This window comes from Parasteatoda tepidariorum, chromosome 9 (genome assembly GCF_982258835.1).
Source record: "Parasteatoda tepidariorum strain Cologne lab strain chromosome 9, Ptep-v5.0, whole genome shotgun sequence".
NCBI classification, from domain to species: Eukaryota; Metazoa; Arthropoda; class Arachnida; order Araneae; family Theridiidae; genus Parasteatoda; species Parasteatoda tepidariorum.
Window position 1 is genome coordinate 39,986,275 of NC_141763.1, and position 18,894 is coordinate 40,005,168.

The window sequence follows — 18,894 nt, forward strand, 5'->3', positions numbered from 1 at the left end:
TGAAATATATTCTGTACTTTTTTTAAAATTACAGCAGAATTTTAAAAAAAATTCTAAAGCAAGATACGTTTTTAAATATTAGTTTTATGCAGAACAAAACAAAAAATAGTTCATACAATTTCGAACATATGTTTTAACTTGTTAAGATGCCTATTATTTAACAACAACTTTGCCGACGTAGAAACTCTTTGATGGAATTTTTTCTCCGAAGAGTTTCTAAAATCGATAATTTTGTCATCTAATTTTTGCTGCCAATGATTCATAACCTTAGAATAATTACACAGTTAGACAAAGTTTATTTAAATAGTTTTAATTGTCATTATATAATTTCTTTGATGCACTAAAAATGTTATTTTCAAAAGTTGAAGTCCAACATTTACCCAATACATATAATATTGATTTTTCCATTGTTTTGTATCATATTTTTGTAATTTTGTTTTGGTTGAATAATTAAGATAATGTTTGCTTAAACAAAAAACCTTTTTTTAAAGTTTTTCCTAGAATTGTAAAATTTATTATTAAATATACTGATCACACACGTGGGTTCAAAAAGCATTTTTCTTTCTTTTTATGATTACAAAATTGGGTACTTGCAACTAATAACATGTTAATAACATGTAATAGCATGGTAGTGCCTTAAAGCTTGGATTTATTATCACGCTGCATCAATTTTCAGATCAGATTTAAATGGATCACGCTCGACGTTGCTTGCAAGTATCCAATAGTAATACTTTTCAATGTTCAAACCTTACAAAATAGATAAAAATGAAGTTTACAATATTTAAATGAAATACATAGAATTGTTAGCTTTGAACAAATAACCTTATTGGCTTTCAAGACATTAGCTATGACGGTTAAATAATTGTTCTCTAGTACGTGGCATATGAACATAAAACTTCAAAACTATCATGAAAGACCATAGTTGAGCAATAAATAAAAATGTTGCTTTTACACCAAGACTATTTCATATTAAAATTATATATTTTTTGCAGAACTGCATTATAAAATTACACAAATCGCATGACACAATCTTTGTTATAACACGCTCATGGTCATGTAGACAAGTGGTAGACTTTAGGAGTGTAAGGGTTTAGGATTAGTAAAGCAAAGTAGTAAAAACAAAATCTGTCAACTAGATCGAGAACTAGTTTGAAAAAAGCGGTTTGATATTTCCTTTAAAAACAAAGATAAAGAAATAATTTCAAACTTTAGAATGTTAAAACGCAGAGATTTATCTTATGTCTCACAGAAATTGAGCAATACTAAATTAAACTAGCTAAATTTGCCCGACGATGTATGTTAGTTTTTGGGATTTGCTTTCAAAACCCATTTTCCAATGCTTCAACATTTTCAATCAATTTATCTCTGTCAGCTTCGGAAAAAAAGAGCGATAGAGTGAATAAATTGTTTGCCAAAAAAATTTTAAAAAACTTTTTGCAAATAACGACTGTACTTGACTAACTCAATTTAAAGAATTGGAACTTGAAGTGTTTTTACGAACTTTTTAGGTGGAAGCAGTAGCGAACTCTCTATTTTATCCTGAGCCAACATATGTGTGCAAATAATTAAGAAAGAAAAACTTGTTTTCTGGAGTGCCAATTACGATACCGATTTAAAGAAAACAAAATTAACCTGCTTCTCGATTCGTTCGTAAATGCGTGATCTGAAAACTTTAAACTCGTAGATTGGAAGTTGTATCCTAAGAACTCAGCTTCTTACCAGCCAAATTCAATTTATCTGGAATAAAAAGTTATACTAGTCTTATTTCTTAACTGATGCTCTTGTTTGTTTACTTAATGCATTTTTATTCCAATTATTTTTTTCTACTTTCGCCTTGTTACTTAATTTGAATACAGAAATTAAGTGATTGGAAAAATTTGCGGCATGTATATATATATAAAAAATATGTAACTCATTTAACTCTATTTTAAGATCAAAGCAAACTAAATTAAGTCAAACGTATGCGTATCCTTTTAAACTGCAGTGCAAAATATTCCGGATTTAAAATCCATTCTTATCGGAACAAAAAAGCTGATATACCATAATTATTACAGTAATAGTTGGCATAAAATCGTAAAATTAGTATACATATTAAATGAATATTACTGTAAAAATAACGGTAGAATATTTTAGGGTAAAAATGGATTTGAATCGTATCGTAGTTTAATCCAGAAATTTTTTGCAGTCCACACGTTACTCAACAGCCATTGCATAAATATATGACGCGAAAAGGCAAAATTCTCCGTATTCTGTTCTGCACAAAATTTGAATAGCTAAAAAAATGCACTGGAACAATGATCAATGACCAAAACAGCATAAAAACAGAAGTAGACAACCGAATTAAAATGGCAAACAAATGTTTCTTTGGACTAAGAAAGCAATTAAGATCAATCCTAATCAGTCGGAAAGGCAGGTTGAGGCAGCCAAGGCCTGTAAAGGGCTGTCGTGCTGAAGAAGAAGAAGAAATGCACTACTTAGAAGAGATCATTCGATCTTACGGCTTCCTCTGAAGTAAAACCACACAAAGGAGTGATCATTACGGAAAACACTATATTTCAAATATTGTAGTATCCATGGATCATGGAATGTACAATGTTAATATGTAGGGTGTTCTGTTACGATCACCCTTAATATATACTTTTAGAATCCTTGTCAAAAATGAATACAAAGTGGGGGTAACATTTAAGCAAGGAAGAAACAAAAACTATCGAAATCTAAAAAGCAGTATTTACAAATGCCGGTGTAGTACAAAATATTAAAGCTTGCTTTCCTCTAAGAAGCGTAAAGGAATTTAATGACAATTATTAAAAATACTTTGAAGTTTCAATTGAAAATTAAAATTTTTTTAAAGTTTTGTACCCCCAAATTTCTCAGTGGTAAGATGGAAGCCGCTGTGGCTCAGGGGATAGAGCGTTCGCCTTCCAATGAAATGAACCGGATTCGAATCCCAGCGATAGCTGGTCGATACGAATTCCGCATCCAGCTTGCACAAGCAACAGTGCTGACGTGAAATATCTTTAGTGGTTGATGGATCATAGGTTAGAGTCCCCTTTCCATCAGACTAACCATGGGAGGTTTTCGTGGTTTTCCTCTCAGTCTAACGCAAATGCGGGTTAGTTCCAGCAGAAAGTACCCCACGAAGACAAATTTCTCCCTTGATCCAGGAGTTCTCTTGTCTTCTGGATTGGGTTCAAAATTACAAGGCTGCGGAGTTGAACATTAGTAGCAATAAACGCAAAATTGGGTTGGCTGTTCAACAAAGGTTATAAAATAAAATGGTAAGATGGTGTTTTAATTTTGTTCTGCTTTAAACATTTATTTGTGACACTCAATTTGTTTTCTTTTGTGCTCTAATTTTTGACAAGGTTTCTAAAAATATATATTACAGAACACCTTCTATAAATACCATTTATCATAAAAACATGCATTTTACCAGAGTTAAAATCGCTCACAAAAATTTTGCAATCTCCGGATAGAGTGATTGATATAAAATTTTAAAATATGTAGCGTTCAGCTTAGCGCAACTAATAATTTTCAACGTCCAACCTCATGTTAATTACTCACAACAGAAAACCGTAACAGACCTGCTTAACTTTATTTATTATCGTGTATGTATTCTCTGAGGTAATCAATCAATGACTTCTAAATGGAAAACTTTCTTAATCTTTCCTCTGTGTATATTTACTACAATAAATCAATATCAATAACTGGAAAACAGAAAATACTAGATACATATCCGTAGTAATCAGTACAATTATTATTTCAGAAGTTTGGATTAAATTTGAACTTAGTAGTTGGTCTGCAAATTCAGTTGATGCTTTCAATCAATATTTAATCAAAGTTCATTCGTAACATTTCAAAATTCGTCAGCCATGGCCATATATGGCAACGTTACTTTTAAAAAGTAACGAGTAAAAGTACAAGTAATTTTAAAAAAAGTAACGAGTAAAAAGTAAAAAGTTCTTATTTTAAAAACAGTTTTATATATACAGTTATATACAGTTTTATATATACAGTTATATACAGTTTATATATATACAGTTTTATTTGTAACAATGGCTAATGCTGAAGTCATGCGAGAAAATCATTTTCCGAACATTTCTGCCTAACGGAATAATTAAAATTTGCTAACGAATTTTTAGTATCAGCGGCTAAATTAATACCTTCGAGTTTTCAAGAGTTAAAATAGTAATTATAATAGTTTTCGATAGCACAAATAGTTCCGAAGTTCTTAGAGATTTGACTGGGCGTTGTTTGATAAGGTCGGGCATAAACATAATTTTAGTAAAAAATGTACTAGGTAAAAATGTATTTAGTAAAAAATGTGTTAAGTCATTCATGTATTATTAGTGAGTTCAAAAAGAAAATTAAAAAATTTAGTAGCAAAATCCAACATTTTTTATTTACAATGTATTAAATAAATGCATAAAACTCGAAAATGAATGAAAATAACTTGTTAATTAATATTTTTATTCATTTTGCAAAATAATTGCATTTCGAAAGTGGTGTCACTGAGTCTGCTGCGAGAATTTCTCAGAACGCGCTTATCCACGCTGAATAAGCGCTCCACGGGAGGTCAAGGTATTTAAACACGAAGTTAGCTGTGAATGCATATATATTGCACATTAATTTTATAAATTAAAAAAACATAATTATTTTTTGTTAATTTAATTCTTTTTTAGAAAGCTTACCGAGTTTTAGAAAAAAGTAAGGATTTCATTCGACATTTCCGTTACAAATACTTGTACTTTTTCCTCAAAATAGTAACGAAAGTACAAGTAAAAGTACTAAATTTGAAAAGTAACGAAGTACAAGTAAAAGTACGTACTTTTTACTTGTACCGGCGGTACAAGTAACGAAAGTAAAAGTACTGCCATATATGGCCATGACATACAGTGGATTGCAAAAGTCAGTATACACTTTCATGGTAATCTTATAAGAACGGAATTTTTACTCACCTCAATTTTTCACCATGATTTTTAAATTTTGCTTCACTATTTTGAAAGACCATGAGTTTTCGAAAATTGTATGCCTTATTTTAATATGTAGGTCAACATGCGGGCTATAATTTTTGTAAAACGTTATGAACTTCGGTCATTTTTAAATAACATAAAATTAAAAAATTGCTGTTTTGTATAAAATAAGACATCTTTTTCAAGCTAGAAAGGATGTAGTATTTGATGTAGCATAAACTTAAGTTTTGCAAACGTGAGTTTTGATTTCACAAAGTAACGAGTAAAAAGTACAAGAAAAAATACAAAAAAAAGAAGTAACGATTTTTAAGTTCATCAAAAATTCAAAGTAACCGCAAATTTCATTAAAAAATAAAAGAAAAATTTATTTAAAATGTATTAAATTTAAATGTATAAACTTGCAGTATACATTTAAAATACAAATGTATGAAAATACAGGGAAAAGTTTGAAAATTCCTCGAAATAGTGAACTTTGAAAACATCGAGAAACCAAACCTGAAATCGAAATTCATTTTCTGTTAAAATTTAATTAAATTTAAAAAATTGCTGTTTTGTCTAAAAAAGACATCTTTTTTTAAGATGAAAAGGATATGAAAATATTTATTTACCCCGACCTGCCCTAATTCAGGGCATACGGTAGATGAAAAGGATATGGTATTTGATACAGCGTATACTTTCCTTTCTGTTTTCCATTAAAAAAATTACTAAGTAACTTAATTTTTTTAATATAAGTCTTTCGCAAAACAAGTAATGTTTATGAAAGCGTAATATTCAGATAAGCTTTTATAACAAAGCGATAGAAGATTACGATTATTTAATTTAAAGATAAACAAATTTTATTCTTACTTAGAGATACCCCTGCTCGATTTCACTGCCCAATCCCTATGATTGCTTTATTTTTTATCGTTGTTGTAGTTCATTTACGTCGCACTAGAGCTGCACAATTGGCTATTGGCGACGGTCTGGGAAACATCCCTGAGGATGATCCGAAGACATGCCATCACAATTTTTGATTCTCAGCAGAGGGGATGACACCCCCGCTTCGGTAGCCCGACGACCTGCACGTGAAGTCGATCACTTTATGGTAGAACAGTTTAACGAGGACCCATACCGCACATCCTCGGTCCCTACGCAGACTGATCCAAGTGGTCACCCACCCGCACACTGACCGTAGCCAGTGATGCTTGACTTCGGTGATCTGCTGGGAACCGTGTCTTAACTATCAGTCCACTGCGGAGCATTACTTTATTTATTCCCATCTTTATTTTTCGTAATGAAACTGAAATTTTATTTAAAAGATATTAGTGATTTTTTATTTTTACCCATAATTTTTTCTTTTTCTTGCGTTCGACACCTTATTTTCTGTAATTTTAATTTTAACCTATACAACTTTTGACAAAGAAACTTTACAAATGAGCCTTCAAAACAAACATCTCCATTATTTGCGTTCCGTTTGACCAACTGCCATACGATTTATGTAATAATAACCACCAAACTTTGTTTTTAAAACATATTTTTTTGAATGAGTTTTTTTTTTTAAAAAAATAATTGTGGCAATATTATAAAAAAAACTTTTTTTTTTATAATAATAATCTCGCGAGAAAAATAATTTTTACAACTTTTCTTTGCGACGAAGGATGTATGGTTATTGTTTAAAGGAAAATGTAAGAAGAAAGCGGAGATATAAAAAAAAAAGCCTGAAAATGTCAGTAACCTTTGAACGAATTGTAATTTTAAAAAATAAAAAATTTCAAGCAGATAAACAAAAATGACTGTTCCATCATGTCAAATTTCATCTCTGTAACTGCACTTTTCTAGGCTACAAAATGCCATTCGTGATATTCCAGCCACTAGTTCATGGAGTTAAATTTTTTATTTCATTGTACCTGTACCCTGTACATTTTTCTGCATATCTTTGCAATTTCACGGTTTTTTTTATTTAATTTCATTGTACTCCCTGTACGTTTTTCAACATATCTTTTCAATTTCACGTTTATTTAATTTCATTGTACTCCCTGTACGTTTTTCTATATATCTTCTCAATTTCGCGTTTTTTTCATTTCATTGTACTCCTTGTACATTTTTCTTTATATTTGCAATTTCACAGTTTTTTTTATTTAATTTCATTGTACTGCCTGTACATTTTTCTATATATCTTATCAATTTCACGTTTTTTTATTTCTTGTACTCCCTGTACATTTTTCTATATATCTTCGCAATTCCACGTTTTTAAATCTTATATCTTAAAATAACAAAAATGTAAACAGAGATATCGCAAATGCATTTAAAATTCATTTAACTTAAGCAATGTTAATATCTATGATTTTATTTCTTTATTCTAGTGGCAGGGCATATTATTTATGAAATATTTATGAAATGTCCTATTCTATCCTAATGTCCATTTCTAACTGTAAAATGAATTAAAAAAACAATTATTTTTCATTCAAAACAATTAAGAATACAACCAATGGCAAATCAAATTTCAGAAAAAGAATGTATATTCAATTTATATCATTCTTGTAACTTGAGTTCTCTAGTATTCTGTTCTTCTTTTACCTGTGGAACTAAAGTCGATTTGTTATAAAATAATGATTACGTTCTTCAAATTTTAGTTGTGAAATAAATAATTGAACTTTCGAATAAAAATATTTCTTCTTTATTATACGCATTTGAAATATCTATGATGAACCGAAATTCCTTTAAATGAAGTTAGTAATTTAAATGCATTTAAAATCGAAAAGTTATTCGTACATTTTCCAGATGAGGTATAATTTTAATTGATATTCAAAATCAGCTTAATCTTAACCTGTAACTTTAAATAATGAAATAAATGTGTTTTCAGTAATCACTGTTTGAGCTATTTTGTATTTTTAAATTTATGATGAAATTAATTTTTGAAGATAAAAAAATTATTAACTAAGTACTGTTAGGTATTTCAATTAAAAACTAAACATTCAAGAAGATTAATAGCAAGTTTTAATGGGATAAAATATGCTTAATTAATTTGCGAATAAATTCTTTTTTTATCTGTATTTCAAATGTTCTTTTTTAATAAAATGAAAAAAAATGACGAAAGCTTATGAAGAGAAATACAAAAAAAAGTATTAAAGAATTGTTTGAAACAAAAGGAAATGAAATGGAAACGAAATAATATTTAAATTCTCGCACAGATTAAATTCTAAGTTATAATTTTAATGTTGTTTTGAATAGTCTTCATTTTTCTTCTCTTTGCTTCTAACTGACAATCATAAACAGGAATTTCAACATTTCGGATATAAAAAAAACTAATTATTACGCTGAAATTTACACTTAAATATTTTCTTTCCCAACAATAGAAAATATTGATTGTTATATTAAAAAAAGAGCAAAGATGCTGAGAAATAAATTTCTATGCTAACTTCCTTAGTTAAGCGTGCTTTATGCGGTAATACCTCCATACATCTACATGTATTTTAATTAACTGAATTTTATATTATAGTTCCATAGATTAATAATTAAACCAAAGGTTGTTTTAGTTTGCTAATTATTTTTCTAAATTCTGCAGTGAAACATTCAGATGCCACTTGGCATCTTCATGCTAGGTATATACACCGAAGAGCCATTACATTATGACCACCCTGCTAATAACACGTAGGACCACCTTTAGCCCTCAAAACTGCTAGCACCCGCCGTGGCATTGATTCCACAAGATGCTGATAGGTAGTCTGAGGTATCTGGTACCAAGCGCTCACCAACTGGTCATGCAATTCCCTCACATTGCGAGGGGGTAGCGTGGCAGCATGAATTTGGTTTTCCAAGTAGGACCACAAATGCTCTATTGGATTAAGGTTAGGTGAATTTGGGGGCCAAGACATGACTTGAAAGTCACTGGAATGTTCCTCGAACCAATCCATGACGATTCGACCCTTATGACATGGTGCATTATCCTGTTGGTAAACACCATCCCCCGCAGGAAAAAACTGTTGCCATGAATGGGTGAACCTGGTCTGCAACTATGTTCAAGTAGCTTACAGACGTCAGAGATTGCTCTGTGAAGATTATGGGTCTTAATGTGCCCCATGAAAACATTGCTCCTGAGCGAGAAACCATGAAAACCTGGGCGAGCCCATTGTTACAGATGGAGGGTGGTCATAATGTAATGGCTCTTCTGTGTACATTTTGTTGTTATTGCATGCCATTAAGGCAAATTAATGAATTTTTTAAAAATAAACAGTAAATGATTAAAATATTTTTCATAATTTCTAAGTTTGAGCTTTAAAAAACTTTTACACAATAGTTTTCACAAACCAATGTTAATCGAATGAAATTTTCTAACAAAATTGTTACAAATTATAATTATTTAACCTAATGAGAAGTATAGTTTATGACTCACAGTAACTATTCTAATTAATGAATATGTATTAAAATTATTATTTCATCGCTTTGGTTTAAAATATTCTAACATAAAATTCGAGCTTTTTATTATAGATATCTCATATTCTTTTCAAAGTTTGGTTATTAAAATTGTTCGCCTTTAAATCGCCTTGCATTGCCGATGGAGATATTTTTATAAGTCAAAACAATAGTAAAAGACTTGATTTTAATTAATGAAATGTATATTTTTATACATTTATAAGTCTTACATTTTGATTCAAATTTAACTTTCTTCTACTATAGTTTACAAATGTAATTAATATTACCCTTCCTAAACTGCAGCTCTTTCAATCCGACAATTACGTAGAAAGAATTTAGTTTGTACTTTAACTAAAAGGGCTTCAGTTCATTAAAATTAATGTAATAAAGTTAATTGGAATTCGTAATAAAGAAATTAGTTTACATTAACTAACAAGCACTTTATTAAATGCATGCTATAAAGTTAATTGGAAACTTGCTTAGATTTCTTTAGGATTTAGTTTAATTTCTGTTTTTCGAATAAGACTCAGTTTAATTTTTCAAAATCGGAAGTTTTTATCTAAAAAAGTTAACTAACTGCATTTTTAAAGTTTTTACGTTAAGCGGAACGTACGAATAAAAATTTGATTTTTAAGTGGAGATATTTTTATACCATTTCTGAGCAATTGCGATCAATGCAAAAAATTTTGCAACAAAACAGTATTTAATTCCCATTTAAAAACCCCCTTAGAATATTTCATTTTGATATATAAGTGAAAAAGGAAGCGATAAACTAAATTTAATTATAAGCCGTTTTTTTCTTCATTTGTGACTAATATCGAAGCTTTCACAACATTTTATGATAATTTAACATAACACCTCTCGTCCAAGCTTTCTGAATTTTGATAGCTCTGCTATGTACCGTTATAATTTGCGATATGAAAATCTTAATTTTCACCACTTATGTTTGCGTCGTTTGAATTTTAAGATGTTTACTTTTTTCGGACTTCACCCTTGTTTCCACAGAATTCGCCAAAGACTGAGTGTTTCGCCATTATTTTATTTTATAACCGTCGTTGAACGACTGACCCAGTTTTTGGATTTACGACTATTAATATTTAACGCCATAGCCTTGTAATTTTGAACCCAATCCAGAAGACAAGGGAACTCCTGAATCAAGTATTGGGAAAATTTTGCCTTCGTGAGGGACTTTTGATGGAACTAACTCGCATTTGCGTCACATGGAGTGCAAAACCAAGAAAACTTCCCACAGTTAGCCTGACGGTAAAGGGACTAACTCATGATCCGTCTACTACTGAGGATATTTTACGTCAGCACTGTGGTCGGTGCAAGCCGGATGCAGAATTCGTATCTACAAGCCATCACTGGGATTCGAACCCAGTTCACCTCATTGGAAGGTGAGCGCTCTAACCTAGGGGTTTCCAACTTAAATAAGGCCGGGGGCCGCAACCAAAAACATCAGTCAAATGGTGGACCGCAACTTTATCAAAATTTTATATAGGACTCTTAAGTTTGAAGGAACATTAAATATTACAGTCAGATTTTTATCAAGTTGTACAGAACAAAAGAATTGATTACAAATGAAAATACGAAGTAGATTTTTACCTGAGAAAATAATTTTTTTGCACCGTTGGTATGTTAAATTTCACAGAAACGAAGAAATTAGGCCCTTTTCACGAAACAAAAGTATTTTAAACCCATTAAGATTTTTTTACGAAAATTATCCGCAAAAAAAAACTTATATATTTTAGTTCGCGGGCCACAAAAAAAAGGCTTCACGGGCCACCATCATGTCTATCCCCTGAGGCATCACGTCTCTCTCGTCATTATCGAAGCATTTTCCAATTCAAACAAACGCACAGCACGACATTTTTTGAATATTATGTTATTTCCTCGCCTACATCACGATCACTTACTTGAAAAATGCTGCCGTATTGGGGAACAAATTTACTTTTGTTCTCTTATGTTTTTTTTTCACATTTTCAAACAGATCGCCGATATTTTCACGGAGCTGATTTCAAATATGGAATCGGCTTCTATCTACAGGATAAAATTTTTATGCAATTTTATAATATATTCCTAACCAGGATTTTTAAAATTCACTCGAGTATATACAAGTTCCTCCGCGTTCTTAACTTCCTACTAATTTTTCGAAACGATTTTGTGATGAATGTTTAAGTTCTTAGATATGATAACTACTGAGAAATAAATTTCTAAGTAGATAGTGTCTTATTTATAAATAATAATCGTAAAATGCTTATAAAAATAAAATTATCCATGGACATTGTGAACCTTTTTATTTTTGCTGATACTGCCATGTCAAATAAATCGCAGCAATATTCTCTCCAATGAACATAATTAAATATTTTTTTTATAATCGTTAAAATATCAGCTTTTCTTGGAATTAAATATTTACTTGTTTAAAATTTATTTCGGTTTTGCAACTATGAATAATCAACTCCGTGGTCTTGTAATTTTGAACTCAACCTAGAAGAAAAGGGAAATGCTAGATCAATCATTGGGACAAACTAGCCTTCAAGGAGAACTAACTATTTGCTCAATTTTAGTTAATGGAATGAAAAATCATATAATCTATGGTAAGAACACATATCGTCGCTTTGAAACTAAACAGTTGTAACTCAAAAAAGTCGAAAAATGAGATGTTTGGGTCATTTTGTGTAAAAAAAAGTCACCCTTTTAGAAAAACAACCTGTTATCTTTATAGTTCCATAAAGTTAATTTAGAGAGCAGATAAATCGTCATCGCATTGCCGCGATTAGCATTAGCGCGGAAAGTTTGAAACCTGAAAAACTTGCTTTTTTGAGTTACCACGGTTTAGTTTCAAAGCGACGTTATAGCCTAAAGATCCCACTCAATAATAAAGAAAGGGGGAGTTTAAAATGGGTCGACAAAAGTATTTTATTTTATTTTACAACCGGCGTTTATCAGCCGACCCAATTTACGACTATCAATGTTCAACTTCATGGCTTCGTAAATTTGAACCCAATCCAGAAGACAAAGGGGATCAATTATCAGGACAAATTAAGATTTTTTGATGGAACTAACCTGCATTTGAGTATAAACAAGTAGAGAAACAAGAGAGTAACAAGTAGAGAAAAAACACGAAAACCTCTCATGGTTAGCTTGACGGCAAGGGGATTCCTATTAATGATCCGTCTACCACTGAGGATATTTTGCGTCAGCACTGTAGTCGGTGCGATCCAGGGACACAACAGCTGGGAACAAACCATCACTGGTATTCAAACCTGGCCCTACATTGTGAGACGAGTGCTCCATAAACTGAGACACCGTGGCTAGCAAAACTTCAGGTCCTAAGCAACAATAGTCCAGTGCTTTAACCTCTGTGGCTCTTTAAAACACCCGTAAACCTGAGATCGCTCAAACAGCTACTGTCATTGAAGGAACTTTAATAAAAACTTATAGTTATTCTTGATATTCGAAGATATTTTTAGTTATTCTTAAATTTCATAGTAAAATTGGAAAGAGCATCTTCGCGCTATTGTGCCATTAAATACTACATTCTATATAATACAAAATGTTTAACATTTAAATTTGTGAATTTAATCAACGCTATTTTTACTCAGGATTTATAGAATCCTCAAAATAAGTAAAAGAGCAGCGTTAAAATGATTTTTTAATTAATTCTCGAGAGAAACAAAATTTTACAGCACACATTTATCAATACAACACTATCATTACATTTACTTAGCTTAAATCCTTTATGTTAATGCTTTAAAATTTTAACATTAGTTATAACTAGAAAAGGCCATTTAATGCTGTTTCAGTTCGTGTCTTTGAGAAAAAAACATGCATAAAAAATCTACTTTACTGCAATTCTACTTTTTTCGTTTAGTCTGTAGTTGAAAACGTGTGACATAATTATAAACACTTATGAAAAATTGTAAACAATTATTTTAAAAATAATATGAGGTATCGTGTTTAAGATGGTGTAAAGTTTGAAGAATTCTGATTTTGAGATAAACGCAGTTAAAGACTAAAAATTACTAGTCTACTCACGATTATCATGCACAACTTTGTAAATAATTGGAGTACAAGCAAAAGTAAAGTATTTTTAGAAAGCTAATGCTGCAGGAATAAACTTAATTTTGGAAACTTTGTCCAAAATCATGCTTTTGCACTCTACCTTAAAATTTTTTATTTCGATAAAAGAAAACATTCACATACTTTACAATAAAATAATTAGAAACTTATGAGCAGTTAATGCCCAATAAAAAAAACACAATTAAGTGGAAAGTCACTTTTCAAGAGAAATAATTGTAATAATTACGGATTTACAATTAGTGTATATTTCCGTCTGTTTACTACCTTTTCAGTTTAGAAAAACTGTACTTTGAATTCAAAACCAAATATAAATATTTTAAAAAGTAAACAAGGAATGATTATAGCATTCTTGTATACAATAAATCTTACAGATTGAATACCTAATTTGGACACGTAAACAACAAAAGGTAAAATGTTTTGTTTTGAAGTGGTAAACCTTGTAAATATTATGTTGTGGTTAAAAAAACTTTTATTTGATTGAAAAAATGTATAGCTTAAATCAGTTCTTAAACATATAAAAAAAACGGTTATTAATATCCACTTTAACTTAAGTACAAATCACATAGTACAACAGTTTATAATAAGTATATAAAATAACAATAAAACAAAAATAAAAGAACATACGTTTTAAATCAAAATTTTCTTTCCTTCAAACAAAATATGACAGATTAAAAATTTCCGTGAAACAAATACTGCCCAATGAATAAAAAAAGCATTCAATTGGTTGCTTAAAACTTGTGCGTTTTGTCATCTAGAATTGAAGTCTCTTTTGGTCTAAGAAATACAATAACTCCTCTTCTAAGTAAAGATCAAGACTGACCAACAGAAACAGAAGAAAGAGATATGTTTCCCTTTGAATTTAGAAAAAGCAAGAAAGTATACTTATATTTTAAAAAATATTTTAAGCTCTTTTCTAAGCTTATTTTTAGACTTTGTCTCCTCTGGAAAAATACAAATTCACACCCATGTTAGCATTTTAATTATACCAAATATACTGTGGTTTTGAATTTCAAACAAATTTCATTTCAGAACTACTCAACGAAATCTAAGGAGTGAGTTTTTGCAAATTTACACGTAAGAAAACAAATAGAAGATTTCGGTCAGTTTTATATTATATAGGATTTAAATGCATTTATTAAAGTTTCACTTTTATAATGAAAGATTAGACTAAACGTAATACAAATAGCAAAATAAAAAATTTTAAATTATTGAATAGCACTAATTTTACAATGAATGTAAGAAATATATACAAAAGAATTACTTTAACAAAAACGCATATTCAGATTTTCACACATTTTTACGGTTTTCGCTAAAATCCCATTGTAAAAAAACCTTTTAATTCAAAAGCACGTGTCTTTAAAAATAAAAATAAAACAGGTGTGAAAAAAAACACCATACTGACACAAACATGCAGTGAAAAAAATCTCACTCACTTGTTATGAAAAACAGGAAATAAATGAAAGAGTAGACGAAAACTGCCTGTCCGAGATTGTTTTCGTTAAGAACTGTCAACAGCCGCCGCAGAGGGAGAAAAGGATGAACAGGGAGTAGATTCAACGCACAAGTTTTTAATCGAAGATGAAGATACTATTTGTATTTGGGAGTTCTCTTTCAAACTGCGCTCGGAGCTTCAATGCGTGCGTATTTTATTCCGGAGTCGAGATCACACACAACCTAAGGTAGATAGGTGTGTGTGTATGTGTCTTGGAGACTTTTCGGGATTTCTCCTACTCCGGGATCGATTTTAGGGATATTCTCATCCGAAGTAACTCGGAAAGGGGATTTTCCACGGTTAGAAAGGGAATATTAAGTGCATAAAGGGAAAGAATTGTAGTTTCATTTTTTAATCAGGTGCGTGGTATTTATCCAATTAATATAGGCATATCGTTATATTTATTTCCAATTATATCTAAAAATACAAGATTATAATAATTTCATTTAAATATGATTTAAATTTTCGACATCTTTCTAAATTATTTGATCACCTGAGCAACACCTGTTTGCCCCAATATTTATTTACATTGAAAATGAGTGAAAATTAACCAATTTTTCTTTTAAATAATTATTTGATTAAGAAATAATATAAAGGGAATATAATATGCATAAAGGGAAAGAATTGTAGTTTCATTTTTTAATCAGCTGCGTGGTATTTATCCAATTAATATAGGCATATCGTTATACTTATTTCCAATTATATCTAAAAATACAAGCTTATAATAATTTCATTTAAATATGATTTAAATTTTCGACATCTTTCTAAATTATTTAATCACCTGAGCAACACCTGTTTGCCCCAATATTTATTTGAATTGAAAATGAGTGAAAATTAACCAATTTTTTTTAAAAAATAATTATTTGATTAAGAAATAATATAAAGGGAATATAATATGCATAAAGGGAAAGAATTGTAGTTTCATTTTTTAATCAGATGCGTGGTATTTATCCAATTAATATAGGCATATCGTTATATTTATTTCTAATTATATCTAAAAATACAAGATTATAATAATTTCATTTAAATATGATTTAAATTTTCCGCATCGTTCTAGATTATTAATCACCTGAGCAACACCTGTTTGCCTCAATATTTATTTACATTGAAAATGAAAGAAAATTAACCCATTTTTAAAAAAAAAAATAATTATATAATTAATTTTTTTAAAAAAATAATATACTGAAAACACGCTATCGCAATTTTGCTCCACTGCAGAGGGGATGGCTTCCCTGCTTCGATCGCCCGACAAGCAGGGTCGAGCACTTTACGGAAGAACAGTTTAACGAGGACCGCTGCCACGTGCTCTCGGTACCTACGCAGATCAAAGTGGTCACCTACCCGCTTACTGACCGCAGCCACTGATGCTTGACTTCGGTGTTCTAATGGGAACCGTGTCTATACGATAAATCCATTGCGGGTCATCACGAGATAGATAGCGCACACATAAACATAAACGACTTATAAAGGGTGTTTTGTAATGAGTACATAAGCTTATGTGTGTAATACTGAATATAAAAAAATTCTAGGAATAGTAATGCTTTTTTTTTTTTTAACTTTTTATACCGATCTCGTCTTTCCGACAATCGTTATTTAAAATGGAGGTAGATGAAGCCCTGAAATGTGTAACAGTAAATTAAGTTTAGATCAGGGCCGGATTAACCTATAGGCACGTGCCTAGGGCCTACGAAAAACTTGGGAGAAAAAAATTTGTTGACAAAAATAATTTAGCTTTAAAAACAACAAGTGTATTTTGCGCAAAATTATGAAGATACAAATAAAAATATAATATTTTTTAGTAATAAATTATTTTGCAGAATCTTATGATCTAATATATTACTTTTTCGGATTCAACGAAATCTTGTATTATGCTGTCGAATTCCAAACTACGCAAAATGTCGTATTCAATAGACATAAGTGCGAGCGATGCCAAACGATCTTGATTCATTGCTGAACGCAAATAATTTTTTATCAATTTTAATCTGGAGAAAGATCTTTCTCCTTCTGCATTTGATCCAAGAATCGACAAATATATTCTTAATGCAATGTGAACGTTAGGAAAAGTATTCACAAGTTTATCTTCAATTTGAGCCTTCAACATTTCTTGCGCAGATTTATGTTCATACAAATTTGAAAATTGTAAATATATATAGAAAATATTTCTTGTAATTAATCTCACTATCAATTTCACTGCTTTCTTTGCTGGTTTGTTGTTGTATTGTTGACGTGAAATGCATACATAGTTATCGATCGAACTAATCATAATGGTATTATCAATATCAACTGCAATATCGGCAGTATGTCGGTATTGCAGATAAAGCTCGATAAACAAATTTGTAAATTAAAATCCATATTAATAAAAATGTAAAAAAAAATATGCAAAAAAATTTTAGCATATTTTTTGAAAAGGGGGGAGGAGTGGGGGAGGGAGGGGAGGCCCCAAAAACGGCTATGCCTAGGGCCTACGAAAGGTATAATCCGGCTCTGGTTTAGATACATATATATGGTTGTTTCCTTAAGGCAAGGAATGACTTGTCTCTTGTCAAACTGCTGAACAGGCAGCATAAAAATGAGAAAAACAGCACAAAGATATCGAACCCATTATCTCTACGATTCTGTTCGTTTAGCAAAAGGACAAAGGCCCCAAATAATATATGTTGTTTTACTCTTCGTGCAGTATTGCTATTCCGCTAACCGCCCTGAAGCTTATATGTAGTGGGTTCGAATCCCGTAATAACATTCAATCCCCTTGTTTTATAATCGAAAAAATTATATCAGAATAATAAATAATTAACAGTCATCTAACTCCCATCAACCATTTAATTAAACTGATTTTTTAAATAAACATGGAAGTGTAAACATATTATTACTCTTCTATTTTTGTCAGAAGTAAAGACATCAAATTATCAAATAAATGTTAAGATGATTTATAGCTCTGAAGATCATTTTCGTAATTTTATTGGGATAATTTAGAGCATGGCACAAAAGCCATTTATTTGGTTGCTTTTACTTTTGATTTTGATTTGTTCATTTACGTCACACTAGAGCTGCACAATGGGCTATTTTATTTTTATTTTTATTTTATGACCGCCGTTAAACAGCCGACCCAATTTTTGGGTTTACGACTACTATTGACTACTGGGCTATTGGCAACGGTCTGGGAAACATCTCTGAGGATGATCCGAAGACAAGCCATCACAATTTTGATTCTCCACAGAGGGGATGGCACCCCCGCTTTGGTAGCCCGACGACTTGCACGCGAAGTCGGTCCCTACGCAGACTGATCCAAGAGGTCACCCACCCGCACACTGTGGACCCATTCATATATCTATTCATTAACAGATCGTAATTTTGATCTGAACCAGAGAACTCTCAATCTCCAATTCATTACCCCCAGAGTTATTGATTTGCTATGGAAACATGGAGGACTTTGTGACCCAACAGATTTAGCGTGCACCAGTTACCATTTACTACACGGAGAATCTTCGGCTGGTTGGATTCGATCTCCCGTTCTCACAAACGTTAGTTCAACGCCCTGCTAATCAGGCTATCCCTGTCGTTTCTTCAATTATTGTAGGTTATTGCATATAGACTTATATTTTTGATAAATGTTATTCTACAGTTTTTCCTTTCCTTTTATTTAATAATTTATTAAACTGGCGTTCCTTTGAACTGACGGTTCTTTTTTTAAAGGGAAAAAAGATAGTTTGTTTCATCTTAAAGAAACAAAATAGTTTATTCTACCATAATATGTTAATACTATAAATATTTATATTTATATCTGGACCTGAAGTCAGACATAGCAAAATGCTTTTTTAAGCTAAAACAGTTATTAACAGAAAGTAATAACCACTATAGATAAACAAATATATCCAATCACTATTTTGGTTATTACATAATACCATTTTTTGTAATTGAGCATTAAAGAAAGTAACTTATTGTAGCATGTTATTA

The 18,894-nt window shown here is 30.7% G+C and overlaps 1 protein-coding gene across 2 annotated transcripts in view; it reads right to left on the reverse strand.

Annotated features, from left to right (window-relative positions):
- LOC107454885 (neprilysin-1) overlaps positions 1-15,152 on the reverse strand; it is a 241,921-nt gene extending 226,769 nt beyond the window's left edge. For both annotated transcript variants that reach the window (XM_043044756.3, XM_043044755.3), the window contains exon 1: positions 14,882-15,152. The gene's annotated coding sequence lies outside the window, so the exon portion shown is untranslated. The remainder of the gene's footprint in view (positions 1-14,881) is intronic.
- Positions 15,153-18,894: the final 3,742 nt, after the last annotated feature.